Here is a 6002-nt window from a genome sequence, read left to right as displayed (position 1 = left end):
CACTGGGGCTGCTCAGCCTGGGGAAAAGAAGGCTCCAGGGAGATCTTAGAGCAGCCTAAAGGGCTACAAGAGAGCTGAACAGTGATTTTTAGAAGGGCATGCAGTAATAGAAAAGACCTTAAGCTAAAGGAGGACAGGCTTAGTTAGGAAGAAATTCTGAGGGTGATGGAGGCCAGGAATCTGGAGGTGTTCAGGGCCAGGTTGGATGGGGCTCTCTGCAGCAAGGAGATTGGAACAAGATGATCTCAAAGGTCCCTTCCAACTCAAACCATTGTGTGGTTCTGTGCCTGTGGAACAGAAGCAGTCCCAGGACACATCCATACACAGACTGCTGTGACCCCAGTTCTCTGCTCAGGTTCTCCACATGCTTAGAACATGAATCACAGGTGGACAGTTTGAAGGCTTTTTTCACCCTCACTTTCCTCACTAAAAAAGGAGAGCAACTGATTTATAATGATTTAAATCATATTACAAAAATAAAAATCTCAAATGGGTCTGATTTTTGTCCTGTATTGCTGCAATTCCAAAATGCTGCTGCTCCATTTGGATTTAGATACAGAGTCAGTGCATCCAGTCATCCTTCACAACTGGATGAACAGGAGCAGGGCTGTACAATTGCTACAATCAGGGAAGTGATTGCAATCACTAGGCTGTTAGAGGAAATTGAATTAAGTAGAGCAGAGTCCATGAGTGATTGGATTACTAGTTATATTCTGCACAGAACATCTGTTAAAATCCTGTGATAAAGAAAAGCTGTTCTTGATTAGTAATACAAGGTTTCTGGCATTTTCTGTTGTACATTTTTGTGAGGAGCAGTGAAAAATACCATGTGCCATCTCCGTTTTGGAGAATCAGCCTGCATGTATGGTATGCAGGGATTTAGTAGAAATGGCCTTTTGGGAGTGTTTGAACAAGGGATTTAGCATTTCTGGCTTTAGCCCAGCATTTATATATGCAAATACATTCCAGTAAACTCATCCTGTACACTTCTAGTCCCAGAAAAACAACACTGCACAAGCAAGGTTCAGTATCTACACAGTGCACTTTTTTTATTGAAGGTTTCACAGAAAATTCTGCTCTCTCAAAGTTACTGGCTGGAGTCTCTTTAGTACTACCAACACAGCTCCTCTTGCCATAGCTCTAATCCTACCACTGCTGTCAAAATGCAAATCTGATTGAAAACATGAATATTAGACCTGCCATAAGTCTTATCCTTTCCATCCCACCTCCAGGCTCTTCATTGCAGGAGATGTGACACATCACTGTGTGTGGATACAGTCATGGGCTGGAGGTTCTGAGTATGAACCAGAAGATTTCAGTTATTTCAGATGAGAAAAGAATTATTGTTTCTGACAGGCATCTTTTGCAAAAAAAAAAAAAAAAAAAAAAAAAAAAAAAAAAAAAAAAAAAAAGGCAACAAACTTACTGAGATCAATTGTGGGAGGCAGCGGTTTCTCAGCAAAAAAAAATTTTGTAAACAGCCCTATTTTGCCCAGATTCTACCCAATAATCCACCCAATTAGATGAGAACAGCCCTTGCTGTCACACCCCTCCTCTGCAGCTTCAAAAGAGAGACAAAATTTGAAGTTGCCTGTCCCTATTCTTGAAGTGCAGAGCCCTCTGGGACAGAAAGTGCTGTGTTTAAATGAAAACACCAGTGATCTTTTATAGCTCTGCACTAAACAACCACAACATGGGACTTCATTACAGCTCAGTACTTACATAAGAGCATGAGTCAGACTGCATCACATAATTAATGAAAATGCAGAGGCTAAAGAGTAACCTGGAGTATATTTGAATACTCTTATGATCACAACCCACTTTTTAAATCGAGGTGGGGGAATAATAGAGCTCAGGCTGTGCAGTCTCAGTACTTGATCACTTGCAGCCACTCACCAGAGCCTCTGTTCCTGCTGTGCATCCCCAGGAAGCAAAAAGGGAGAGAGTGCTTCACACTGTCAGGAGTGGCACAGCTCCTCTTGGCCAGTAGCTGCTGCCCATTTCTCTCTCTCCATTTTTGGCTGGAGGATATTTTTATGGCAACTTGGTGAAGGGAAGAGTGGGAAAGCACCTGCAGATGCTGGAAGGCAGAGAGCAGAGAGCTGCCTGGGCTAGAGGAGCCAGTGAGGACATGGGGCAGCTGAGGAGAGCACATGTATTTTTTCCTCTGGCCTCTTTGAAGCAGTGAGCAGCTGCTGCATGCTCTGTGAACACAGAGGGAGCAAATGGGAATGCCAGTGTCCATGCACAATGTGCTAGTGCAAATGTAGTTAGCAAAATGTCTCCCATTGCCACTCACACAGCCAGAAAGTAACCAAAATCTGAATTTCAATAATTAGGATGGCACATACTTCAGAATTTACAAGGATAATTTGTGATCTGTCACCTCAAAGAGAAGGGGAGGAGGAACTATATTTGTACAGGAGTGAGGTGTCTTCCAGACCCTCAAGCAGTCCTTGAGTACAGTCCTGAGCAAAGGTGCAGACAGCACAGAAATGGCAGGAGGGCTTTTCCCCTACCTGCAGCTGCCTTCCAGTTTTTGGGTGTCTGACCTGCCCATAAAGGTCAGAACCAGCACAGGGAGGAGACAAGAGTGGTGTGAGGGCAGAAGAGACCAAACCACACCAAGAGACCAGCAAGCCCTGCTGAACTGGTCTTAACCTGGGCAGGGGAACTGAGCCAGGCTTTCAGACTGCCCCAGAGTGAGCAGAGGCAGCACGAGCCCAGAGCCCAAGCACAGGGTTTGTCTCCTTTCTCACTGGGAAGGCAAGACACAAAAGCCCAGGGAACTGGAGAACCACAAGAAGAAGTAAGAGAACCCCAAGAAGAAGTAAAAGAACCCTCAGCTCTGAGGTAAGTTGAAGTGAACATGACTCTGCTGGAAGTGTAAATTGAGGGGTTGAATGCTTGTTGATTTTTTCTTATAATGGTAATTAAAAAAAAGAAAACAGGACCAGAAATCACAAAAAAGATGCATTTTGAACATACCTGGATTTTCAGGTGGGCAGGACCTTCAACTAGGGAAGAGGCAGGAGATTCAGAGATGGAGGGGAGGACCTGGTGAACAGGCAGAGTTAATATACATGTAGAATAATTTCATAGCATGGAGGAAGAGAACACTATATTTCCCTTTTCTTAGAATTCCATATTTAAAAGAAATCAGATTAAATGCTTATGAAATAAAAAAAGCTTAATTTCTACATTTTAAGTGCTTTTAAGACAAAAAAAAATTAAAAAAAAAAAAAAAAAAAGGGAGAGACAGAGATAACATCAATGGAGTCCCACCTCTGAAGACATGCCAGGCCCCTTGAATTCGTAATCACATTTAAATTATGTCTTTATCAGTGAGATAATATGGGATATTCCTGGGGGACATAGTTTCCTATCATTCATTTTAGGAGAGACAAAGACACAGCAACATTTCAGTGTTTTAATTTAAAAGACATAACAGGAATCTTGACAACAGCTGCAAATGTCTTACCAGCCATCTTTGTCCACAAAACAATGTACAATGCACAGTACAAAAATGTTCTCAGAAGAAAGCATTGCTTTGTCTCAATTTGGGCAGAGCTTAACATACTGCAGTGCCATTTACTGCTAGTACTAGAATAATTAAACAAATTGGTAGCAACAGATTTTAAGCAGAGCAAAGGCAGCACGAGGGATATGTGACATTCTCTAATTGCTGCAACTAATGACTATGCTTGGCTTTAGACAAACCTCAACAATTAGAATTATTCTCAAAAATACACAGAGAGCTGTCAGGAGCAGTAGCACACAGCCATGTAAACATTACTGCCACAAAGTAGAATTGTTGAAATAAATAATCTAAATAAAAGGTCAAGATGTAGCCAGGATGAGTTTCAACAACAACTTAAAAAGTCACCTAAAAAGCAAGCTGAGATTCAGTTCCCAGTGTCAATATACACAGTATAACTAACACTGTATTATTATCACTTATTAAACAGCATTTGCAGACATGAAATCATCAGGGAGGAAATTCATGGGCACAGTGGCAAGGTGCTGTTTGTGTGCTTCTCAGCACCTCCTGCTGAGCTATGGTAAAGAGCATCACTGCAAATAAAAGTCTGCATCCTCTTCTGGAATTCACCATCATTTCTCTAGGGTTCTCAAATTTCTGGGGGTAGAAAAAACAACAACTAATTAGTTTTTTTAAAAGTTTATAAAGTGCATGGGTCAGCTCTCAGAAGATACTTGTTTCTGTCATGGTGGTGAAGTGCTGAAAATCAATACTGTGTGTTAACAAAGGAAAATTTCTTCTGTCCTCATAGAGAAGAAAATAAGTGGAGCTCTCCCATCACTCTGCATGCTGCCTCCTCCAAACTACTGGGGATCAGTGTCCAGGGAAACCTTCTGCTGAACCAAAGGGAGAGGTGAAGGGAAAGAGACCCTTGCAGAGATTCAGGAACAACTCTTATTATCTTGTGTGAGCCCACAAACCAGACAGCTGTAAAAACAGGACTCTGATCTCTTCTCCAAAGGTGTAAGACACCCAAGCAATTTTCTCTTCATTGCTCTACTGAGCAAACTGTGAATTTTCCATTCCTGAAACTGGGCAATGTGCAGAGCCATCAAGAAGTCAAAATTACTCCTGACTAAAATGCAACCCTGCTGTTAGTTCTCCTTATCAATTAGGACCAATGGATGCCTGAAAGGCTGCTCTGCTGTTATAGTTGAGTTGATATTTTCCAGAATGCAACTTATAATAATTGCATTTAGCAGGGCTTAACCAGTCAGGAAAAAAAAAAATAAATAAAAAATCATGATGTAAAAATGCTTCATTCATGCTGCCTCAGCATATCTGCTTTGGAAGAGGCACAGAAGAAAAAGCTTCCAGTCTAATGTACCATGATCAAGACATGCTCACCATAGAGAAAGCTACCAGAGAGTAGGGCCTGGAAGGCCCTGGGCATCAGCTCATTTTGATAGTTATTGGTGCTGTTTATACATGTGTTTACTGGCCCAACTTCACCTTTTACGGCAAAAGTTGCACTTTCATTCTTCTTTAATGGGTTGAACCCTCAAATTTAATCACAAACCTTGCTAGAAAAATATGTAGCAGAGTAAAATGTGTTTTATAACATGTTTTCTACACCCACCACAGAGCAAGTTTCTTCACTGTTGCAGCTTCAATTATTCAGGTCCATGTAGAAAAAGCCTTCAGAAAAGTCAGCTCTGCTGTATCTGTTTACTCAGACCAGGAGTTTATGAATCAGTGTTAAAATTGTGGCTATTTCCTCCTAAAAATTAGCTTTGAATAAACCATTCATGCACCTTCAATACCAATAAACACAGATAGAAAAGAAAAGCTTTGGTCTAATTCCTGGCTTTCTGTCTTTTTTGTTCAGCCTGGTAACACACAGTACATGATGACACACAATTATGGGCAATTAATTCAAATATCCGGGAAACAAGAAATCACATCTGCAGTTAATCATCTTGTGCTTTTTCCAAACCATAAACCATCCTTACAGGAGAAGAGAACAAAGAGATGAGAGACATAATTAAATGTGACATTTTCTATAAATCAGATGATTCCTACAAATGAGCTGATAACATCTGAGAACGGAAAACTTTCCAATTTGCTCCAGTGTTTATCTGATGCTCATCATCTCTCCGAGGCTCTGGTGAGTGTGACACCTTTTATCCTGACACTGTGCTGCAGAGGGGTGATTTCACTGTTCTGCCCCAAACCCACCAACAGCAAACATCACCCCCTTGGCCAGAATTCCTTCCAGGTGAAACTGCTCCTTCCAGAGACTGAACTCAGGCTGTTCATAGTCCAGCCTGTAATTCCAGGTGTGGGCTCAGAGTGACATTTTGGCCCTTTGGAAGGAAAAGGCAGAGCTTAAAGCCTATGTGTGTGCAGGGTGACACTTCCCAGATGAGAGCATTCATCACAAACTCTGCCTTTGGACCAAAATGGGCAGCAGTTGAAGCAGTAAAATACAATTTTTTTTTTTTTTTTTTTTTTCTGTTTC

Source organism: Erithacus rubecula (genome assembly GCF_903797595.1).
Source record: "Erithacus rubecula genome assembly, chromosome: 1".
Taxonomy (NCBI): Eukaryota; Metazoa; Chordata; class Aves; order Passeriformes; family Muscicapidae; genus Erithacus; species Erithacus rubecula.
The sequence above is the reverse complement of the archived record's forward strand: the minus strand, read 5'-3'. Positions refer to the sequence as shown.